The following is a 13,620-nucleotide window of genomic DNA, read 5'->3' as shown; positions in this document are numbered from 1 at the left end:
TATTGTCACTAGTGATTTTTTTGGAGTTACTACAGAAGTCAGTATGCTTTGTTTTTTTTTCCTACGTCTTAAATAGCATGCAGTGCTGTACCATTTACTATACCTTTATTTAATTTGTCTCTTATGTGACAGGCTCTTCTGAAGAGTTCAAGCTTTAGATTAAAATGTATTTCTCAGGCAGAAAGAAACTGCAGTAAAAGTAGTTGTACTACTAGTTCATCCTATGATTAATAGCAAGACTTGCTTAGAAGTTAGTCTTTGATTTCCTCTGTTTAATTTTAGCCCTAAGTGAAATGGTTTTTTGATTTATAGAAAATGCAAAATTGGGTACAGAAAGTTTTAAATTACAGTAACGGTAAAACATTTCCCACAATAATCATCCCATATTGTTTCAATTCAAAAGAGCTAAGGCTCGATTTGTGTGGGAAAGAACCCATAGCAGCCAAATTCCACATTTGAAACTGGGAGAGGGGAGGATCAATTACCCTCTTTTGAGGGTATAAAAATATGCGTGATCTTCACAGTGTAATACTTTTATCATATATTCCCTCTCTGGAAGGGTGCTTGCCAATTAATTGAGGTAGAATAGCCGTTTTCTTACACAGAGGCTGTGTAAAAGTAAGTACAAAAAGTTCTGTTAGAACACAGTAAAATAAGGGGGGGGGGGGGGAAGCAGGAGCTTTAGGAAAAGTGAGGTCTTCTAATCATGATTGAAAACTAATAGCTGCTTTTGGGTAATATTTACGTTATACAGAATGGTTTAGTATACTATAAAGCTTTAATAACAGTAGCTTTAATAACAGTAGTTTAATTCCTAAAGTACTTTTTGGAAGTTCTGCATGGCTGATCTTGCTTTTGCTTCACCATGTTTATGTTGACTTTTTCTTTCATTAGACCACAATCACTATGCATGTTTACAGCACTAATCCTAGATGTTGAAATTCTAGATAGTTAAAAGATATTCAGTATCATTGAAGCGCTTTTGGGTGAAATGACTTAGCTTTAACAGGGTGAGACCAAATTCTGCTCTGTTTACAGGGGTAAATCCTGAACAACACTATTCCAACCCATGGAGGTTTACATCTGAGTTCCTAAGAAATTAGTTCTGCCTTTTTTTTTTTTTTTTTTTTTTTTTTACCAAAACCATTTTGAAATCATTTTGAAAATAATAATGCAGTTGTTACTCTCTTGGCCAACTTGCTGATTTTTAAAATCCTGCTTCACAGTCTTTCTCACATACAGCTTTTATTTGGAACATACTGAGTTTACAGTTTGAATATAAAATGCTGCTTCTATTCTATTTGACTTGGCATGACCAAAATTTAAAATTTAAACATAGTGTAGTATTGATCTGTTCATAAGGTTTTAAAATTGTACTGCACTTCTTGGATAATTTATTGTAGTAGCATTTTAAAGTCAGGTAAGCTCTGCTTTTGTGCTATAGTCTGACAGTTTAATCAAGATACAAATTTAGAAACAAATCAGCACTGTCTTTTATATAGTGCCTCTAAATCCATGGTAATTGGTACCAGACCTTGGTAAAAGAAAAGGATCGCCCTTTCATGCTACCAATACCAGTGGGTGTTGCTCCACAGCTGCATCATATAAGATGAGAAGATGCAAGAAAAATTAAAGGATCCCCACATGCATTTTTGTGTAATATACCTTTTCCAGAGTACAAGGTTGGTGGAAAATTCCCTTGAATTCAGTTTGTTCCTACAGTAAATAGAGCCATATGCTCTGCACACTTTAACTCTTACCTTTTGATAGCACTGGGTAATTCTAAGTCAGCTTTCTTGACTTTGTATTTTGAAACATTTAACAACTAAGAAGCCTGTACTTAATAAAATCAGAATAGGGAGGGTTGCTTAAAAGTGCTGCTGGTGCATTTGGGTTATATTGATGTAAAGTAGCTAATTTAGGACTCTCTAGAAAGGCCTATTTTGGCTAGTTTTGTTATGTCAGAACGCACATTGCAACATGAACTACGGTGCCGTTTACATTCCTGCTCTCTCTGTGCTTTGAGTATTCATGCTCGGAGCATATACAAGCTATATGAGGCTGTACACTCTGGCAGCACAGATGGAGTATTCTGTCATTAGGACTGTTTGTTGCCGGTTGGAACACACAGCATATTTCTACCGTGGCATCAACAGTTTCTAAGAACTAAGGTCAAAATAAACAGGTTGCATTGGATACAGGAACAATCTGGGAAACAACTTAAAATTCCTGTTTAGGCATAAGCATATTCCTAGATACGTGGGTATAAAGGCATTTTTATAGCAAGGTTTTGTCTTAATTTATGCTGGTGTATACAGATTAGCATCGATTTGTATGAATACAGTTAGGAAGTTTTGTGTGGATGTTGGTATATGCATGCAGCATTGACCATATTTTAAATAAATGAGCAGTAATTTCTCCTAGCAAACGTGTAATGTTTTAGTAAAGTGAAAGTGATGTCATAGCACACATTTAAAAAAATCTGTTTTAGTTGGGCTTTGGTCTCCTCTGCAAACGCGGATGTCAGTAATTGCACCAGTGCACACAGTCCCTTTGATGTCGATAGGATTCTTTACAGGAGCAAAGCTGGGGTGCTGACAGACAAGCTCTGGCAAACCTTGAAGTGGTTTAAGTTGTTCCTGCCCTAGACTCCCTACCCCACCCTTTCACTAGGGATTAGTGCTTCCTCAGCAGAATTTGCAGAAGGGAGTATGAGCCCACACCTTAGCAGCCTCATTGCAAAACCCACAGGTTCAGCTCAAACCCTGCAAAATTCATGGCTTTATGCTGCTGGAGCATGCATCGGTCTGCGCTTGCTGATTCAGCATGGAGAGCCATAATCTCCAGCAGCTAGGAGGAGCATACCACTGGGAAAAGTGACTTAGATGTGTGACCACATCTAAGATCCACCACAGCACAAATGTCAGTGTCCCTTCTTTCACGTGCAAGTATTTACAGGATCAGTCCTTACAGAGACTCAAATTCTAGGTGAAATTCTGTCCCCAGAGGGATGAACAGTGTTTTAGCCAGGGATATTAGTGAAACCATAGTTTCATTTGCAGTGTTTAAAAAGCCAACACATTTTTATGCAACAGGACAAACACTTATGATTGTTTTGGCTTGAATAGGGACTTAAACAGTTTTGCTTTCTGTCAGAATCAGCAACAGTCGCTTACAAAGGTTTATTCATATTTGCCTAGTCACTATTCATTTATATTCAACGTAACTCTCTCTTACCTGTTTATTGAAATGCAGAAACATACATGCATGGCAGACTGCTTGAAGTTAGAAGCTGTTACTTTTTGGTGCGAGGGTTAAATGTGACTCAAGTTTCAGTGGTTAAAATTGAAAACATAAAATGGTTATTTTTTTCCTTTTCAGAAATGAAATGTTACTAACCTTTATGGCACGCATAGTAGCAAATAGTTAATAGGGATGTGTTTTGTGGCAGAAGTGTCAAGAGTTGTCAAGAGCATTAAGAAAATTTATAGGACTAAACTAGAAAGATGTATTTAGTTCTTTAAAAGTAAAAAAGAAAGTCTCCCCAAATTCTCCATTGCTACCAGTTTACTGCCATTGCCATTCTTACCTCTTTTGTTAAGGGTTCAGCGTTCTGTGTTACAACCAGTATAATAATATCATCCTTTCTTACCTCCCACCACAGTAACCAGTAACGGGGAGAGAGCTCTTCTAGAAAACTTTTTATGAGCTGATCTTTTTGTCTTGGCCATGTTTTCTTTGTTCGTGTTTCTCTGCTCCATGTACCCTTTTCCCCCATGCACACTGTGTATGCAACAACATTTTTTGCACCCTTTACAATGACAGGTCTTGTACATCATTCCTCATCCGAACCCACTGGCTCTCCTGCTCACAGGCAGCTCCTCGGTCTCAGGATCCTCACTGACTGTGAATGCAGCTGGGAACACGGCCTCCCTCCAACTTTTTTGAATCTGGCTCTTGGAGTCCAATGCAGATGGTCTGTACCTTATACATAATAAAGAGTTTTTCTTCTGAGGCAGGCTTCCATAAATGTAAGAAGCAGACACTCTGTCTAGCTTAGACTTGTGTTTCTGTATTTTTTTCTAAGTGAGCCTTGGAGACTTGTTTGGGACTTCTTAATAGTTTATGGAGCTCAGTAGCATCTTGGTGCCAAAGGTAGAAACCTGTTTTGTCCACTTGATTTTTTTCTTAGGGAAAAATATACACATTAGCAAAACGAAGCTGGGGCACAGATAGACAAAGAAAAAGAAACAAAACAAAAGCAGTCCAGGAACTGATGAAAATCATTGTAGTTAGGAAGGTGTCTTCTAATAAAAGTACAGCAGGTTTGAGCTTACTGTGTTTAGAAACACTTAGGGGTGGCCTGCTTGGATTTTGTATTTTGTAGGAGGAGTTGGGTATTCTGACTTTTTATTTTTTTTGAGTTCCACTCTGCACTATGTTTAGACTTCAATAATAAGCTATGAATCAAGGTCTACCCAGATCTTTAGGTAAGAGCCAAACCAGAGCATTTTCGAATCAGGTGGTTGCAGCTCAACAGTCTTCGTTCCCAGCTTATTTGTATATTGTCATATTTGCATTTTCAGTCTCTGTATTATAATAGTCATGCAAACAGGTACTTGTGTAGTGATCTATTTAATAGGTCTTGCTGTTCATATGCTGTGATTTTCTGTTGTGTGTGGAAGCTGCCTGCCTGCAAAGCAGTGTGCTCTGGGAGCTGAAAATGTAGAATGCATGCAGGAAAAAATAATGGATGCGTGCAGGAAAAAATAAACATTTAAACCAGTAGTTTTAGCAGCTGATTTGACCTCTACAGGAAATGATTGTATAGGATAGTATTTCTTGAAAAGATAGGGAAAAACAACCAGAACTAAGTTGGATTGTGATGAGGCAAAAAATTTTACAGGTATTTTGTTCCTTCTCTGTTTTGCATCTTGATGCTGTAGGATTACTCATTAGATAGTAACAATTACAGTTCAGAATCAACTCATGGATTTCAGAGCATTTGCTGAAATACTTTGGGATTCAAGTGCCTGAAAGAATAGTTCTCTCAGAAAAAATGCAGCGTTGTCAGATAAGACTCTCATTTGGAGTGTCAGTGCAGGAGCTCTAAGGAGTGAATAGAGCAATTGAAATCTCCTCGGTAGAGGTTAACTCCAGAAAAGATGCCAGGTGGGCAGTGGTAATGAGCAACACAAAATGATGACAGGATCCTTCAGGCATGGAGGGACCTCAGGAGGCCTCTAGTTGAGCAAGCTGAGGAGTGACAGAAGGCCTATCGGGGCATTGCTGGGCCTGTCACATGCAGGTCCATGTGATTGTTGTAGCCAAGAGAGGGTTAGTGGCTGCAAGACAAAGATGCTGTTCTCGCCCTGCATGCCTAAGCTATATTGGTATTTTTGCTGACCATCTGCTGGAAGCACTAACAGGACCTGGCACTATTGCCTGGCCTTGTCTTGGTCTTCACATTAGGTTCCTGGGTTAACAATGTAGCTTTACTGATTTCAGGTCTGTAGCCTGGATTCAAAAATCATGACATAGTTTAAATGTTGTAAGATGTTAACATTTCTTTTAATTTGCTGGGTGTTTTTTGAGTGGCTGAGATGCATGGTTTAAGAATTAAACCCCCCTTAACAGTGAGGGTTAGAGATATATTTAGCCTTAAAAATTGCCGTGTTTTGTAATTGCATAACTGCAGGAGACAGGTCTTTAAGAACAATACCAAATACCATGAAATTTATTTCATTATAAAATTAAGCAACACTTATAAGATCAAGGGTCTGATGCTTTTCTGTTTAGTTGAAACTTTTGTAAGGCAAATATTCATCTAATGAGGATTTTTTCAAATCGTGAACTATGGCTAAAGTTCTAAAATGGTAGCTGCTGTTATGTGCTCATCTTCTTGGCACAGTAGTTAAGGTATACAGTAATACTCAGGGACACAAAATTGGAAATATGAATTGAAATTAGTCACCCTGCCACTATATAAATTGCGTGGCAAGAATAGCAGCATCTAGTTTCTATAGAAAAGTATGTTTCTATAGAAAGTTATATGTTTCTGTATTATGTGTAGGTACCATTAAATTTAATATTTTATATTTTAAACATATAATTTAAATATAAGAATGCATTTGATTTTATCATATATGTGGGTCCCTCAGTTGTCCATGCATCTGTGTGAGCAGTGTGACAGGAATTCCTTTCTCTGCAAGGTTTGAATCATCTGAGATGATGAGTTTCCACATACACACTGCAGATGGGGATGAGTCTCCCACAGCACGCCAGGCTTGGCCCCTCTCTGGCAAACTGCAGAATGGATTTTGGATTTTTACCTAGATAGTAGCCTTGTGGAGGAGGCCTTTCTCTCGTTAAAAAGCATGATTGTTCTTCAGCCGTTAATTAGTTTTATCTGGAGCTACGTTCAAGCCTGTGATGTTGATTCCATCTCTGGCTTCCTGAATATATCCTTAGGATATCGTCCTTCGGATATCTCCAGTCTGAATTTACGGACTGCACGGTTACCAAGCGAGGTACTGGCACTGTCTGAAACACAGCTGCTCTCCATGCTGGAAAACAGCCCTGTAAGAAATAATCCATGGCATGTCTGAGAAATGGTTATGTTACTCCTATGCTGGACAATTCATCAGATCAGATTTACTCTGTTATTTCTCAGACTACGTGACTTGTAAGTCAAAAAGCAGGTGTCTATCCTTTTCATGTCGCTGAAATGCGTGGGGCATACAGTTCAAAACAATTCTGCTGTCCTGCTTTACAATGCAGATAACTTCTTTTCTTTTACAGTTTGCCTCACTGTATAGAGAGCAGTTTGAAATATATGTGCACGCTGATTGATCTGTTGCATTTTCCTCAGTGGTGCAGGGCAGCCTCCTGACAAAGGCTGTCATTCTGTGCAGTGCGATCACGAAGCTAATGGATTAAGATAGAGAAATATCTAGCAGTGTGATGATAAAAAGGACACAAAAAGAATAAAATCTTTGTACAGAGAGCTGTTTGAGAATTGCTGCCCTTGCACAGTTCAAATGTGTGCGCTGGAGAACGTTATGCTTTCCTGCCTACACTCTGATACACTCAGTTTTTAAAAATGGGTGTTTCTGTAAAACTTTCATTCTTAGATTTGCATTTTGTACTTATCTCTTCATATATATATGAGATATAAATGCAGCGCACAGGTATCCTTTTTATGGCTAACATAAAAGCAGGAAGAAGAAAACCCTTATAGACATTTGCTGATTCAGTTGATACATATTTCCATGTTTATGCATGGTGAAATTTTATTTTATTTTTTTTCAGTGCCTGGATGTAGCTTCCCTGTCAGTGTGAAATCTACAGCAGCAGAACTACAGTTCTGAACTGAAAAAGCTCTTCCTCATCAGAACCATCATTCAACATGCAGGAAGAAAGTATCTGAAGAGAAGTTTCCTATTACATCATCTGCAGGACTCCCAGAAAAATTTTTTTGCAACTTGGGGTAAGATTATAAACAAAACAAAACAACTTAGTTGTAAAGTAGAAGCTGATAGGAAGTGTGAAGGTATAATCTAGGGCAGAGAATAAGATACTGTTTGTAGATTGACCTTTGTACTGAAATGTCTTTCAGAGCAATTCCATATAAGAAAATTTTCATGTGGTATTTCTTCATATGATGAAAACAGAAATAACAATAAGTCCAAGTTTATTACCAGGATTACATATATATATTTGAATAAGTGTTTTATTTGCTATTCAAAAATGAAAATATACATTGTGTTTTCTCTATTTTTATGGTATATTTCGAAGTACAGAAATACTGAACTACAAAATACAACTTTTAGTGTAAGTATGGAGAGCATGAATCTCTAAATAATACCGTAAATTTTGGTTTGCTTAGCTCCTGAGAAATAGCTGAAATTTTTGCATTTCATGCAGTTAACATCAGTCTCATTCTTAGCGTTTTTGTTTTGTATTCAGTGATAATATCCATTATCTTACATTTGGTGAATTAAATTATGATAGAATCATATGATAATTCTTCTGGTTTATTTGCTTATTGCAATATCAGTCTGAGGTGTCATCAGGATACCTTCTCTATGACTGTAGTACATCACATGCAAAACATTTTCCAAAGGATAGTAGTACTTTCTCATATACATGAATCTTTCTTCTGCTTCTGTTTCAGATCATATACATATATATAAAACAATAAAATTCATGCCAAATACTTTGTTGTCTAAATGTATACAGTTCTTAATACTGCAGGCATTTACATTCATGGCAGTATAACACATAATGGAATGCTCACTTTATAGCTTTAGGAGTTTGGCTAGGGCATACAAACAATTTATTTTTCATTTGTTTGTAGCCAGACAAGTTTATAATTAAGACAGTAGTGGGCATACACATTCCTGCAGCCTTTGCATCTCATCTTTCTTGCTGACATCAAAGGGAATATTTGTGGTAGAAGACATTGCAGTTGGTAATAAGTGTTTGTGGGAGAATCAATAGTGTGACGATCCTTTCTTGTAATCTGGTTATCCTCTACCCCCTACCATCTGTATGCCTACAATGAAGGAAAAGCATGCTTGCATTTTTGTTATCATTCCAAATGCTGTAGATAAAAATGATAGCTGTACACCGGTACCACGTTCTGGGCACACCCCAGACCACCAGAGATATTAAGGAAAATATGCTTATATAAAAGCACATTATATTAAAAGACTTACATGACCATTACAACAGTGTCTGATTTTTTAGAAAAGTGTGGTGTGAATTTCTCTTTTGCTTATGAATTTGTTGCACTGATTGTTGCCTGTATGGTCCAACTATAGATTAAATCAAAAACAGAATAAAACTGGAAGTGAACAGGAATCTTGACACACTTTGTTTAGTACAGGAGATATAGGTAAGTGAATACACGTGTGTGCATGCCCATGTATGTATAAATATATAATGGTTTGGATTCACGGTGTCTGAGGACAAAACCCTATATGTAACAGGCCTTGTACCTTAATGGGTTGTGCATCTTTTGCATCAGTACTGACACAGAGGTCAGTAGAAATACTGGTCCTGGATTGTCACTGGTGTGCAAGAAAGAGGGTTGCTAGCAATGCCGTTTCTCTAAGGGCCATTTGAGTCTATGATTTGATTCCACCACCGCTTGGCCCTAAACAGCATGTATTTGTTGGCTGTGAGGATCATGTGTCTGCAAAACCTAGGGATGGTTTTTGGGGCTTGGATCTCTACTCGAGAGGCACTGTGGAGTTGAGTTTCAAGGCTTGGAAATATTTGGACAGAGTAGTGACTTCTGTTGATGAAATGTTATCAGTTTGATGATTTCTCTCGGTCTGTGTCCTGAATTATGTGCCAGTGATGTTAAACAGCTGAGATTTGTGTCCCCCTATATTTTACACTGAATTTAATATATAAATAGCTCACCATAAGTGTATGATTATAAACCAAAAAAAAAATGGATAGAGAGGAAAAACAGTCCAATTAAGAGGTTCATTGTTCTTATTAAAAAAAAAGGTATCACTGACACCTGTGATGTACATAAGTCTAGTAATATATGCATCTCTTCAGAAATAAACCTCAGAACAAATTGGAATATCAGAAACTAGATTGCAGTCTTTTAAAACTTGATCCTTATATGTTTATAATGAAGTGATCTATTACAAGAACTCTAATGGCATGAAGTTTTGTTAGTGTCTGCAAATTAAGGTTCATTCTCTGTGGAAGAAATGTACCTAATGCTGAAAGGAGGTAAAGCCCAGTGATACTGCCACAAATAATTAAAATAAATTTACCAGCAAACCATCTGCAATTGCTACGGCAGATGCTAACTTGTTGAGCAGTAGAGTAACACTCTCTCTCTTTGTGGTTATTTTGTATCACAAATTTCTTAGTAATAATCTAGTTTCTTCCTGAAAACTAACTGCTGTATATTTGGATAACTATCTGACAATCAATACTCTTGTTACTTTCTCATTCTGTTGGTTCTCCTGATTTTATTTTTTGGAACATAGCTCAAAAGTCTTTTAATGCCTAATGAACTTTCTTCAAACACACTTCTGCTGGATGCTCTCAGGGGAGGAGAAACTGTTCTCCATACTCCAGGTTTCCTGGTTGGGTGCAGTTGACTCTGTCAGCAGTACTGCTGATACTGCATTGCTCCATATAAAAATAGAAAGCACAGTCAGTAAGTCCAGTCTTATCTCACCTGTTGCAAAGTGAGAAATGAGGCATTTTGAAAACAGACGCAAACCCAGATTCAGTTTAAGTTTGCTTACTCTAATTTCTCAGGTTTTTTACTGAGGGAGCACAATGTTCTTAAATGCTCAAACCAGGAGAAGGGAAAGGCTGACTGAAATAAAGGCAGCAGTCTCCAATATATAGCTACTTTTTCTGTACATTGTGCCAGTGGAAGAGGACCCTTAAGAAAAAGTGGCTGAGCTATAGTTAACTTTTAAAATAAGAGATTTATTTTGAAGATTCAAGGAACAAAAGGAGCTTGCAAGATGTAAAGTAAAAAGGTAATGAAATTCGCTATATAACCAGAAGAAAAGAAGAAAGGCAGTTTGCTTTGAAGTATTTTGGTATCAGTCATATTCCTTCTTTTATTTTCTGTAAAACTTATCTTTTTATAAATTATCAAACAGTACTGAGAGACTGAAAATATTACTTGAGTACTTCCAATAATTTTTTTATATTAGTAATTAATGAAATGGAATTATTAAACAAACAATGATTAGCATATATGAATTCTCATCATTGGAAACTACATATCAACCTAAAGAGGAATATGAGGTAGATAAAAATCAAACGTGTATATATTTATATTTAAAGCACTAGATATAATTTCTGCGTATGGAATGAGGTGAGGTAGGTGATTTTTTGCCACCTACCTCAAAAAGCAGTCGTAGATGGTTTATTAGGAACTTTATCTTTGCTCTCATTTACCTATCAGTGCCTAGCACTGACACTTACTTCAGATAATCTGGGTCGTAAGAACCACCCAGAAGCTAGTCTTTAATTTTTCCTTTACTTTCAAGCTTTGATAAGATCAAAAGTAAGCTGTCTTCATCTGGCCTGAGAAAGAGGGACAGTTTAAATGTGCTTTTAAGAAACCAGCTTTAGACGCTGGGTAGGGCTCTAACTATATTGAGGTCATTATCATTCTGCTGTCTTGTTTTTGAAGACGCTAGACCATTCCAGCCTGATGTGACTTATGTGGGACTGTAGCAATTCTTGAGATTGAGAGGATACTAAGAGGGGGTGGTTATGTTGAAGATATTGGAGCCTTTTTGCAGGTGGTATCTGGTTTTCTTCGATTAGATCTAGATGTGATTTTCAGGATATGCTTTGTGTATATTTTTAATGAATTTGTTTTTAATGGTTGAGACCTGCTTTTGCTAAGTGAATGCTCCAGACTGCATGGCATTGCTGGAAAGTAAACTTAAGGGCATGTTATTTCTGAAGTAAATGTGGAACTGCCATGGTCAGAGATGCACAGACTGCTCAAAATTCACAGGTTCATGCAGCACTACTGCTCTGACTACAAATACCGATTATAGGATAATAGTGTAAAGAAAGTGCAGCATGTTCTTTTCCCATTTTTAGATACAGTTTAGCGGCTAGAAATGAAATTAATGCCATTTGTGGATGAGCTTCACAAATTGGAAGTGAGTCTGCTAAAATGGTTGACATAATCAGAAGGTACATCTATAAATCTGATTTTTTACAACCCAGGATCAAGGAATTATCTGGCTTTTCTCATGTTTTTCTGATTTCAGTTCTCTTGAGGTGGGCATTGTTGGGCAATGAAATTATGTGTCTACAAAGATCAGATTCAGTAAACTGGCCACAATAAAAATTATTTATAAATAAAATAATGAAATATTAAACATTTTTACATTCATACTAGAATTAATTGCAACAATTTTTTCCAAGACTCTAGAATGAGGCACTGGAACTGACATAAGTTGCTCTGAGTATTCACTGGATTTAAAATTCTTGCTATTTGGATTCTGTCATGAAATGGCTGGCATCTCAACAACAATGACAAGTGTGTATGTTGGCAAGGAACAAAAAATGGTGGTGCCTCTGAAGTTTTGCAGGAAGTATACTGCCTGGAGATGGTAAACATTTGAGCTGTTACTAATGCCATTCTGTTGGCTGTGTTGCAGCTAATTTCTAAAACAAAGAAATTCTACACATTCTACTTGGTAATAAGAACTACTGTATTTGTTTTTTTCAAATGTCTTCTGACACTGGAGTTTTCATATGCCCGCTTCTTTTGTTGTTCTTTTGATAATAAAATAAATCTGACTACAAGCTCTCTCTGCCTTTAAACTGAAGTAGGGACTGCTTGAAAAAGCATGACCCTCCTAAAATTTTTCCCCTCTAGAGGAAATGTCTGATTTTTCGTTTGTCTTTGATCCCATCTCATCAGTGCAATTTTAATCCTTCAAACAATTGAGTCTGCAGTTCATTATAGTGCAAGACCGGAACCCTTCTATTATCATATTTTTAGCAACAATTATTTTGAGCCTTCAAATTGCATTTGCAAAATGAAAGGCCTGCATCAATCTCAAATCTTAGCCCTTAAAATCTGCTGTCACTTATGTAGGAGAGACACTGGAGGGTTGAATCCAACACCTTTGTTCTCCTCAGAAAAGGCCAGTTAGATGTGAGCTTTTTCTTGTTTTGGCTTGATGATATTTCTCAGTGGCTAAGTCAAATTAAGCATACAGTAGCGTCTCAAAACCATATTCATTCTCACATCTTTGTTTTCAGTATTTCAACTTACTCTCTAAAGAACATTAATCAGAGTTTTTTTTTCTTTGAAACTTAGCATGTTTACTGACCTAAGAATGCTGTATTTGCTGTACTGTGTCATGCCTTTGGGGGGTTAAGTGTGGCACATTTTGATGTGCTGGGTGTCACGGGAATGGTAATGGCCACCTCCACATCTGAAACCAGAGCCCAAGAGTGCTGTGAGGCTGTGCCTGACAGGTGCACACTTGGTTCAGCAGAGCTTCTTAGCTGGAGGAGGTGAGGTGCTCAGTACCTGTGGATCGACTCAGCCCAGTAGGAGGGATCGAAGCGGAGCCCTCTTCCTTATGGGTTTTACCATCTTCTCTGAGCAGAGCTTCTTACTGTTTTTCAGAGCTTATATACTTGATTGAAACATAATTTGCCTTCTGCTTATGGAGCTCATATGCTCTTAGAGGCACAAATTAATGGGGAGATAGGTTGTCTGCTGCAGAGTTGAGGAGCTGTGCTGCAGAAAGGAAATCATTTTGCTAGGTGATTTGTTAGGCTTAAGAAATGCTTCCAGAAAATTTCAAGAAAGGATGTTTACCTGCAATTGGGACTGACTGTCACATTTTCTTAGGAAACTCTCCGTTAGACAATATTGAAGTTTCCTTAACCATGGTCATTATGTTTCTTTTCATAGACTTCTAATGTTTTACTTAGAGAGGAGGGAGGTGAGGGAGACTTCAGAAGATTTGGAAGTTTTTGCCAAGCTTGTCAAAACAACCTCCTGCCACTGTGGCTGTGGCAACCCAACTGGAACTTGGAAAGAGGAGCACAGTTTGCCAGTTAGAAAATGTGGAAATTTTA

At 37.4% G+C, this 13,620-nt stretch overlaps 1 long non-coding RNA gene across 1 annotated transcript in view; it reads left to right on the top strand.

Annotated features, from left to right (window-relative positions):
* Positions 1–13,620, top strand: part of LOC308188036 — a 119,108-nt gene that overhangs the window by 36,108 nt on the left and 69,380 nt on the right. Inside the window, exon 7 of the long non-coding RNA XR_013945109.1 lies at positions 7,312–7,489. This is a non-coding gene — a long non-coding RNA (uncharacterized lncRNA). The remainder of the gene's footprint in view (positions 1–7,311; positions 7,490–13,620) is intronic.

The sequence above is a fragment of the Anser brachyrhynchus genome (genome assembly GCF_964034855.1).
Source record: "Anser brachyrhynchus genome assembly, chromosome: 1".
NCBI lineage: Eukaryota > Metazoa > Chordata > Aves > Anseriformes > Anatidae > Anser > Anser brachyrhynchus.
Note: the sequence above shows the minus strand (reverse complement) of the source record. Positions and strands in the feature narration are given on the sequence as shown.